At 33.8% G+C, this 11,500-nt stretch overlaps 1 protein-coding gene across 1 annotated transcript in view; it reads right to left on the bottom strand.

The window, feature by feature from the left end:
- LRFN5 (leucine rich repeat and fibronectin type III domain containing 5) overlaps positions 1 to 11,500 on the bottom strand; it is a 262,205-nt gene that overhangs the window by 133,001 nt on the left and 117,704 nt on the right. Inside the window, exon 2 of the mRNA XM_007467375.1 lies at positions 8,011 to 8,185. The gene's annotated coding sequence lies outside the window, so the exon portion shown is untranslated. The remainder of the gene's footprint in view (positions 1 to 8,010; positions 8,186 to 11,500) is intronic.

Genomic DNA, 11,500 nt, shown 5'->3' on the forward strand with positions numbered 1-11,500 from the left:
TTAAAACCTGAAACATGGAAGAAAGTTCAACAAGAACTGTTTATGTGATACAAGATAACTTGTATAAATTTAATCAAACATTATGAGGTTTATTCTCATTTTCAATTTTTTAGTAAACTTTTATTTATTCAGAATGATTATGAAATGCTGGTTAATTTACATTCTAGTGAAGTGAAAATTCCTATACGTCCTAAGCAAAGATTACCAATTTTCAAGGAATTGCAGCATATCAAAACACACCAAATATGAAAAAGAGAAATAAGATATAAATCTCTATAACTAACCATTCCTCCTAAAGATTTCTGGTGCCTTGGAATTGCCATTCTTATTATTTTTAATGTATTTGATCTGTGTATTTTTAAAGTAAATCCCTGATATTTGCTACTTCTCATATGAGTATCTTGCATAAAAGTGCATTGCAAAATGTATAAATAAGTGGTCTTTTGGTTTATTTGGAGTAGGTTAAATAAAAGTTTCTCATATAGTAGTACATCTTATAGACTAGAGTTACTGTTTTCTTAATATCTAGACTTATTTCTGAAGGTGACTCAAGAAATAGCCTGTGAAACAAAAGCATAAAAAAACCTATTTGAGAAAAACACCTGCCTGAATCTAGAGCACAGACTTGATAATTTCTGAGGTTTGAAATATATGAGAACAAAATATTACCTGTCACATGGGTATCATGTGGCAAAATAATGATAAGGATACTAACAAGACTGGGTAAGGATAAGTTAGACTTACTGACTGCTAGATTCTTACTTGACATTTTCTTAAATATCTTCCTTATTTATCATTACTTTTCATAATGGAACAGTATAGATCTCTTTTCATAAATACCCTCGCACAACTACATGAGGAGTCATATATATGGATTTTCTCCCCAAGTACTAGAAATCAGGAATACCACCGTGAAACTACCAATAAAATGTAGCAGAGCATTGCTGAAGAGGTTTAAAGAATCTCTCTATACCTTTAATAAAAGTTCCTTGTATGTTATGATGAATAGAGGACAAATCCAAGAAGTGATTCAGATGGTGGATGTCTGCCAGGCTCACTATTATGTCACTCATTCCTGGATACCAGTTTCCAGACTGAGGATATTTACATATAACTGCATCAATAAAATCCATGAATGACATAGGTCTGCTCATTATCCCTGTAATTGTTATATATAGAGTCATTCTTTAATTAAACCTGATCTAAAATTTTGAGATTCTACCATTTCATTTCAAGACGCATATAAGAAATATTGAAAAGTGCTTCAAAATATAACCCTGATAAAATGAAAACATTTTATTAAATTACATATAAAATGTTTTGTAAGAATTTCCTTTTCAGTCCTCTCCTTTGAGTAGAGAATTCTTATTACAGAAAAGTGTATCTTTCTGTCTCTTTAAAAATAATGAATGCACGTTTTCAATTGTGATTATTTCTGTGTTAGAATCATTATTGTGGCAGGTATTGAAATAATCTAAAAGGCACTCATTTGCCTGTAACAGAACTCTACCTTCAAGACATAAAAAAGTAAGCAGGTTTTAAAAGTAATTTGTTTTCCAGATATTAAACAGTATGTTAAGGCTTCAGAATTTAGCATAGTAATCCAAATTTGCATGCAAGTGATCAAAAAGAAAGCCAGATTCTTATTATGGATTTAGAATTGCCCAACATTGAGAAGAATAGACAGCTTAAAACAAAAGTTGCTTTTACCTCAGCAACAGAGCTTTCACCTCAGTTGCCAAATCTTATGTACCTGATCTTTTACCATATAAATACACAGAAAATGTGTTTTATGTCAAGTAACTTATACCTTTAACATTCCTAATAGTCCATTAATTAATTAAACAAATGAGATCAAGCTACCATCCTGCAATGTCACAGTTATCATCCATCCAGCTTTATATATGTAACCAGGGGTGATGGAAGAGGTTATCGTAAACATCACCTCCTGCTTGTCTGCACCCCCAATGGTGTGCTTTATTTATCCCCTCTAGGTGATAAAATATCTTTAGCACCACTGATGCTCTTAAACATTCTAGGTACCAAATACTTTTGTGTCAAAACCATATTATCTAAGTTAAGTGTATTATCTAAGTTAGCAGTTTTCAAAATCAAGTCTCTAGGTTTTCTTATATTATTAATGTTTTCAGCTGGTAATGATATGTCTCTGAAGTCCCTGAGTTTTACACATCTTTCCATGTAGTTCTAAGTATACATTTCACTATTTCCTCCCTCATATTATGTCATGAGCAATATTAAGTTACTGTTTATGACCAATATAGCATACACATTTTCTCACAGTCTGTGAGTTTCTTCCCATGGTAAATCATGAATTTTTTTAAAAGAAGTCTTTGTACTGCCAATTTTTTCCTTTTCTGTAAAGTCTCCCACACACTGTTGAATATTGATGGAGAGATGCCTCGGTTTACCCAGAGAATTCCAAATCTGACATATGTTAAAATACTCCTAGTGCAGAGCCCAGTGATATAAGGGAGGTGAACTGCATAGTCAGTGGAACAGGGTGCTCATCACAATAAACTGGGTAAGGTTGGGTCCATACAAACCGGATTTTTTCCAATGGGTTTCATAGCCAATGCTTTGCAATTAAGATTGTTGCCGTGCATCTAATGTCAGTTGCCAGGAGTACTCTCCACATGACATTAATTTCTTCTGGTCCTAAATGTAAAGTAATCATTATCTCCTAAAGCAAAGCATTTATTCAGACCTCTTCCCAGGACTCCTCACAGTAAGAGCTGTAGTGTTAGCAACTCACAGGGCCAACACTAACAGTAGGCAGAGAGTGCAGAGGCTTTTCTAAATCAAATATTGCCAGCTAAGACATTTTAAATTTTGGTGTCAGTACTTAAGTACTTGGGGAGAACCTGCATTCTCTCTCTAGCTTCTGGAATTTTTACCTAAATGAGACAACACATCAGCACATTAACAATAGTCCAAGGTTGAAACCTATCTCTGAAGCCCAGACAAAATCTACTTCTGGTAAGAATTACATTGGCATAATCTCAGATGCAAGTAAGCTCTTTTTACACTGAACATGACTATGTGTAGCTTTTCATCACTATTTATCTTTTGCTAGTTCTTTCTGCACTGTAATACTCTTACCTCTTCTACTGATTTATAATTATTTTTAGACAAAAATTTCAGTCGGATTCATTTGTACCTGCTTCATAACAGCAAGGACAGGGTCTTGATCCATCACTTATTAAAAAACAAGACCCTGAAGAATGATGCTGAGACTAAAACGGGGAGAGGGTGGCAGGATAAGGGCACTGAAAATTCAGACACCTGCTGTGAATGGTGAGCATGCAGTAAGTTGGGGTCAATCTCTGACAAAAAAAGTGCAAAAACAAATGAAGAGATCTAATAGTTGATACTTAAAAATTTTGTTCCAGTTGATGTCCTTGGAATCTTTCTTTTCTAAAATAAAAGCAAAAGAATGCTCATGTTTTACATGATAGAGAGAAGCTACCTGTATTTTACCAACCAATGCCTTGGATTTAACACTCATATTTAAACATTTGAACATTCATATTTAACACTTACCATTATTAGTATAGAAGTAAAATAAGCTTATGCCACTACTTGAAATGCTATTAGTTCTAGAAATAAAGAAGTCTGGCTCTTGTAAGGTGAATCAGAGTTTCAGGAACTTTATAATAAATGTCATAACAGTTGTAAGGAAAACTGTCTCAATAAGTCACTAAAGAAAGGCAAAGAACAAAATAACAATAACAAAAAACCCAAGTTGGCAGAAAGGCAAAATTTAAGTACTAATTTTCCAGTAACAGTTCCTGTCTGTTATAATTTTCTCTCCCTGATACTCCAGTGATTTTTTTTTTTTTGGATCTCAGGGATTTTTCTCTCTTAAAACACACACACACACACACACACACACACACACACACACACACACACACGGGGCGGTGGGGGATTGGGGGGGAAGTCTATGCCTGTGTTCACAGTGCCTAAAGGAAAAAAAGGGGTCACAATGTTGAGCAAAATGGACATGGATTGTGACCTTATAGTTTTTTCCATCTGGAAGGGATATCAGTATTAGTCATACTACTGCGCAAAGAGATATAACATTTAATGAATTACAGTTATATGGCGCTATGAGACCATATAGTTGGGTTGGCCAAAAAGTTCATTTGGGTTTTTCCATAAGATGTTACAGAAAAACCTAAACGAACTTTTTGGCCAACCCAATAATAAAAGGATGATCTCATCAAGCGGAGCAAGAAAAGCTTCCTTCAAGAAGCAACTACTGTGTTGATATACTAGACAAAAAGGAGATGGGAGTGGTGATCTGCTTAGGGAGAAGCAACCAAGTACAAAGACCTCATTGGAGGTCACATGACAGGAAAGAGAAACTGAAAGGCCTCTGCATCTAGAATGCAGGGAAAGATGAGTTGGAGGGATGAGCTGGAGGCATTCAAAAAAGTGCTAACCCATGGGAGTGTGGTAAGCCAGGAAAAGAAACTTGGTGAATGTTCTAAGGGGAATGGTCTTCAGAGAGGTGTGTCATCTAAATTTTGTATTTTTTAAAGCTCTCTATGGAGAGCAGACAGAATAGATGCATCAGTGGGTGTGAGCAGATAATTCAGGAGGCCTCTGGAGTAGTCCAGGGGAGAAATTATGGTAGTTGGGACCAGGGTACTGATGGTCCCAAATGAAGACAAGTGGATGAATTCAAGAATAAATTTTGGTAGGGAAATATGACCAGATTAGGTGACCAAATTGTGGAATAAAGGAGAGGAGTGAAAAGAGGATTCTTATTTTTTCTGGTACATGATGATGTCATTTACTGAGCTCAAATCCATCAAAAGAGTATATTTGTAGAGATGGCCAAGAGCTTAGTTTACAACATGTTAGATTAAGGCACTTAGGTGATTAGGTATATCAATTTGGAATTAACTGGCACTAAGTACATAAGTGAGAGTCATTAGCAAGTTTGCTTCCTTTGAGAAATTTTTTATTCTCCCTTCTTTTAAAATGAGCACTGCATGATATAACATGTTTACTCTCTGCTCTACCTGTCAGGATTATTGAACCTAATTCATGTAACCACTTTAGCATATTACTTTGTCTTATCAATAACACTAATTCTCTATCTATGTTTTTGTGGCTCAAGAATCTGGAATGATTTCAAGTATATACATATATACCTAAAGATATTAAGCATAAAAAAAAACTGGTTGAGAGCATATTCAAATTTTCAAAGCTACCTCATAGAAATAATATAATAATCAAATAAATTAATGTTTATTAAAAAGTACTAGAAAGTGTCAAATGATTATAAGTTGGTCATTATTATGATGAGGGGCTAAGCCACTGTCAATAAATGTTATCAGAGTCGATAATTTACAAGTCTTAAGTATAGGGGAATTTTTTTCAGAAAAATAAGTGTTTTAAATATTATATATTTAATGTCATTAAGGATACCTTAATATTTAGAAGACATACTAGCCTTGTAGAGTTATTATCATTGCTGTTATGTGCATAGTAAACAATCTTTAGATAAATATATACATACCTATATATTTACACAGGCATGCACAATTCCTATTCAGATATTACTGTTTTCCTTTAAATTTATCTGTGCTTTAGCTAAACAAGAACAGCAGAAACAGACAGAAGTACTACTTACTGGCCAAGACTAATTGAAGATGCCACAATGAGAAAAATAACCATCATAGCAACCACCACCATCTCAACAGTCCTGTACTAATAACAAACAGGCATTCCATTCCCACATTATTTTACTGCTTCTCCATTCATATTTTTTGCTTCCACTAAGAAAGTTCCCAGTATCCCATTTAGTTTTTTAAAGGGATTTTAATGGATGTGCTATGAATTTTCAATGAGCTATTTGAAATTTGAGGAACCTAATTAGGAATGTATTTACTTTCTCTTTTTTAAACGTGATTAATTCCATGCAAGACTTTCAGCCTAATGTTATTCCAAAGAAAAAAATTAATAGGGAAAAGGAGGCTCTACTTTTACAGACTAATGGACTGGTAATTAAAAAAATTGAATTAAGCATTAACTCAGAAGTGTCCTTTTCAATATATAAATTATTTCTGTTTAGCCTTCTATTGCCAGGTTAATTAAGTAAATCCTCTGGCCTTGATTATAGCTATTAGCAAATGAAAATGTAGTTGAATTCACAAAGTCTTGTGATTTACACTAGGGAATCTATGTCAGTAAATATATCTCCTTGGCTAACAGCTTTCATAAAGTCAGATGTTTATTTAGAAAAAGAAAAATAAATAATGTTTCCCTTATCTGTGGAAAACAAAAAATCGTTAATTATCTAATTAATTGTTTGGACAGATAAACTCTCTGGGATTTCTTGTGACGTTGCCTTTAAGAAATAAACCCAATACATTCCACATCTTCATAATGTGTGAAATCACCTCAGGCTCAGAGATGATCCTCAATTTCTTTAAGAAAAGTAAAAGGTGGAAAATGTAGAATGTCTTCCTCAAGTTGTTTTATTTAATTAAAAGCTCAAGGAAAAAAGCCATGAAAGCAATTCTTAAGAGAAATGAATAAATCATGTACAAAAGGAGCACAACGTAATAAAATATACATAGAAAAACCCTACACTAAAATAATGATTTGTAATCTATCTTCTGTATACTCAGACTCATCACTTTATGCTACAGTTACAGTTATAATGAATTAACCTCAATATAACCTAACATATCCTTTTGTTTATGTCTTAAAAGTAGAACTTCTATATTACTTTGAGTACACTAGCAACGATATACTGGCTGCCTGTTTTAAATCTTATACAACGTAGCACCCTGATTCATAAATAAATTCTTAACAACAGTCTCTATGTTCCCTTAAGGACACGGACCTGTTTGTTGCTGGCATTTTAAGCTGTAATATATTGCAAAATAAAACTAAGCTTATTAAGTATCTCCTACCCATTCCCTTCAAGGAAATTTCAATTGCCAAGCACCTAATTACTGAGAGACAATCTAGGCTATATCAAACTTCTGCTCCCTATACAAATGCACACATAATCATTTTCTGTGTGGTCATTTTGTGATACAAATATACCCTTAACAGCAGCAAGGGATGCTTATATCAAGTGTTTGGGAGAAGAAGGAAAAAAATAAACATGCCAAATTCAAACCAAATAAACCAGAAAAATGGCAAAATGATAGAACCTTATACATGGACCAGGAAAGTCTAAACTTTTCCAAATAAATTGTCTTTATTTTTTAAATCCTGACAATATAATCATGTAATTGATGTGTTTACCTGATTTATCCAGTAATTAGCAAGCCAAAAGATAAACATGTAGCTGGGAATTTGGTTTTGGGTAGTACACAATAATTATGTTATATAATTTGTAATATGTCCCTCTTTTTCATTTTATTATCATACATGTGATTTCCCTTTTCCTTAGTTTTTCCGTATGAATATTTATAGGCTGCCATAACTCTCCTCCAATGACACAGAGAACATATCATTCAGTAAATCAACCAATCAGGAAAAGTGCTATTTCTAGCACCAGTCGCTTACCCTCCATGTAGCACTAGAAATCACAGGCCTGGAAAGAGTACTCGATTTTTAAGAATCAAAAAACCAGGGATTTTATTCCATCTTCATAACTCATTAGCCAAGCAACTTTGAGAAAATACTTGGTCAGTCTGAATCTGTTTATTCATGTGCAAACATTATTATTTTAATCTCTCCCTTGTGTATGCCTCAAGGCTTCAAATATGAGTCACGATAACACAGGTGAAATAATCTCAAAAAAAAATCTGCAGATTCCATAAATATATAGGTTAGCAACATACAATGTGGTAGACTTTGTATTTCCAGAAAGACAGGACTCAAAAAATAAATGAAATAATCAGTGATGAATGATGCTGGTTTTTAATTTGTATATTAACTTGCAAGATTTCTATTTAGCCTCCCCTAAGCGTTTTTGAACCCACTGGCCAATGATCAAACTGAATGCAAGCAACTTACTTCTGGAGTCTGAAGAGTTCCTCACTGTTGAGAAGGAGTCAGCACTCGGCCTGGCTGCTGCAGAAGACGGACAGGGTGAAAGCATTTCCAAAGTTGATTCTGAGGATGGTGACAGAAGTAAGGTGCTCAGCTACTACATATCTTCCCAACACCTGGCAGAATGGTTACAGGGACTCTTCAAAGGAGACAAGCACAAAAAAAGTATATCAAAATATGCTTATGAAGTATCTTTGAAACATAAAGTTGCTGTTAACTGTGTGATCGATTTCAAACTCTATCAGGAATATCACTAAACAGAATTTAAATAGATTTGCATAATAAGGCTTTCCAGTGGAATGTGCAATATGCTCTGATTCCAATAGATATGTCAGCAGCCTGCTTTTCATTTTTGGAAATTTTCTTATCTCATAATTGAAAACAGTTTAAACAATCAAAAGATACATCATAGTTCAATTTTCTTTGTATTTCAATTAATTAAACATGTAGGCTAATGTTAAACAAATTGCATAAGTCAACAAATACTAATCATCACCTACTAAGTACCAGATACCTGATGCTGGGGATACAGCAGTGAATGAATCACATTAGTTTTGCCCTCATGGAGCTAATAGTTTTGTCATGTTGCCTGTTTTTTCTTAAATAGGGAAAATCCATTTATGTCAACCATATGTCTAGGGAAAAAATACAGACGTGCCATTTATATTTTAACTTCAAGTCAGCAGATTGCTAATTTCTACCTTTCTGAGGGTTCCATGTCAATTTAAATAATAATCTACCTACCTCTATCAGACACAATATTTAACTTTCTTTCCCCTAAGATGTATGTAATAGTACCAACTGATATTCAATCACTGTCATTTTTAATGTAGAAACAGTCTGTTTTAAAAAATGTTCTTGAAATGAATAAAAGCATTTTGATTTTATTTTGGCTATGACTTATTTTATCTGAAGAGGCAAACATGAGGAGTGATACAATTCCAAAGGGTAAGAATAAAAAACAGACAGAAGATGACACAAGGATGACTCAGGTTTCGTTTATTGTTACTGCTATCTCCATTTGTGAAGATGTATGAATGGTCTTATAAAGCCAGAATTTAAGAGGGTGATTACATTGTCCTGACATACCCAATAATTAGGACTTTATTCAAAAAGAAAGTTAAACTATTGCTAAATTAATACAGAATTTATTCCAAAATGCTAAAAATCAATACACAGATAAATGGTAAATTTGAATAAAAGTACATTACACTTTATTTATTACAAGTTATTTTTATGAATCTGTGAACCAATCCTATCTGTCTTTAAAATTTATATTTATCATGAAAGATGTTATTATAAAATTATAGAATAAATCAGACACAACCCCCCCACAGATATAAATCAATCATATGCCAAACATCTGAGATAGCTATTGTCTGCCTTTTCATTTATTTCCTTTCATGAATATTTTAAACTAAATTTTACATTTATATATACATGGTAAAAATATAAGAAATCCAAAAGTAAAAGTAAATCACCCTTTAAAGCAAGATATATCCCCCTCAGAAAGAACCAATTTCACATTTCAGAACATCCTCTCCGAAATATCTCATGCATATGTAAGTGTGTGTGCATGTGTAGATTGTTATACATACATAAGAATCTTCTATGCTGTTTTGTCCTATTCCTTTCATTTAATATATCATGGAGATTATTCAATTTCTACCTTCTATCATCAACACCATCCTTTCCATCAGTCAATATCTATCATATGAATACAACATAATCTGCTCATAATATGTCCCAATTGAAAATTATCATTTCCAGGATTTTGTTATTATAAAAATGGTATAACCAACATCCATGTATCTACGCACATGCGTGACTGAATAATATATAAATATAATAAGTTCTTAGAACTAAAATGTTTAAGCCAAAAAAACCTCATTGTTTTTGAAACTCTGATTATTTTCCCTTCTCTGTAGTAATGAGGAAGTATTTACTACTACAGCAAGAATAAATGTGAATTTATAATTATGGTTTATATTAGTGCATTAGGATAGCAAATTATAAGTACTTCCAATTATTATGCTAAACAAAAGGAAAAAAAAAGGATCGATGATCAAGGGTTTTTCTGTCTTCATTTTAACATGAAAAGCATAGAAACTAATACAATCCCATCTAATTGAAATTCCCCAGAGAAAGTTCTTTATATGTATGGTTACATAATTTATTAATGATAACATTTTTGTTATACTATCTTTTATTAAGAAATTACGATGTGCTAGCTACTAAAAAAAATGTGTTATCCAAATCAATTCTCCCAGGAATCAAATGAGAAAAATATATATTCATATACAATGCTATACAAAATAAAGCAGGGATAGAGCTAGTACCTGGCAAAACTGGAGGTTTCACCAGGGCCATCTCACTCCAAATCAATGCTTTTATATCTCATAATGTAAGTGAGGATTTCAGAAAACCATTATAGATTCTATAGTAAACAAACCCCAAAAAAGGTGCTATTTCTTTTTTTTTTTTGGTCCATGTATTTTGTTTGGCAAGAACAATGCCGAAAACAGATTTTAGATTGGGATTCTAATAAAGCAATTTTCCCGTGTGATCTCATAAAGATTTCCTTTTCTTCATGACAGTATGTTGAAATAAAACATCTTATAAGCAATTCTAGGGCTTCCCTGGTGGCGCAGTGGTTGAGAGTCCCCGGGTTCGTGCCCCGGTCCGGGAAGATCCCACATGCCACGGAGCAGCTAGGCCCGTGAGCCATGGCCGCTGAGCCTGCGCGTCCTGTTGTGGCCTCTCCCGTTGCGGAGTACAGGCTCCGGACGTGCAGGCTCAGCGGCCATGGCTCATGGGCCCAGCCGCTCCGCGGCATGTGGGACCTTCCCGAACCAGGGCACGAACCCGTGTCCCCTGCATCGGCAGGCAGACTCTCAACCACTGCGCCACCAGGGAAGCCCATAAATGAGTTTTTTAAATGCATAAATATTCAGAAAGATTCAGATAAATACTATCACTAAAGCAAGCTTGCCTCATCAGCAGCACTGCTAAACCTAACTAAAAAATTAAATTAGAGACACTGATTGAATATGGAAATGCATTTGTGTTATTGGATAAAAGTGTCGTATCATATACTTAGCTATAGGAAAATGTTTACAAGTTATTATACACATCCAGGATCATATGATAAATAAATTAATGCACCACTAGAGCATTTATTCCTTAATGTAAATGTCACATGGTAAATGAGAACAACTAATCATTCCTTTCCTCTAATTGCAAGAGTTCAGCAGTTAAATAAAACATAAATCCTGGTGACCTAAAAATTTTATTACTGCATTTGCAATTTCCTGTTAACAACTCAAGAAAATAACTTCAAGTGATGCTTTATTTCAATAAGATACAACCCAAGGTGAAGGGCATTTTTGGAAGGGGCAGAGAGGGTGGGTAGAGGTGGTTGTTGGCTTTGCTTTTTTTTTTTTTTTTTTTTTGG

The sequence above is a fragment of the Lipotes vexillifer genome, unplaced genomic scaffold (assembly GCF_000442215.2).
Source record: "Lipotes vexillifer unplaced genomic scaffold, Lipotes_vexillifer_v1.1 scaffold190, whole genome shotgun sequence".
Lineage (NCBI taxonomy): Eukaryota > Metazoa > Chordata > Mammalia > Artiodactyla > Lipotidae > Lipotes > Lipotes vexillifer.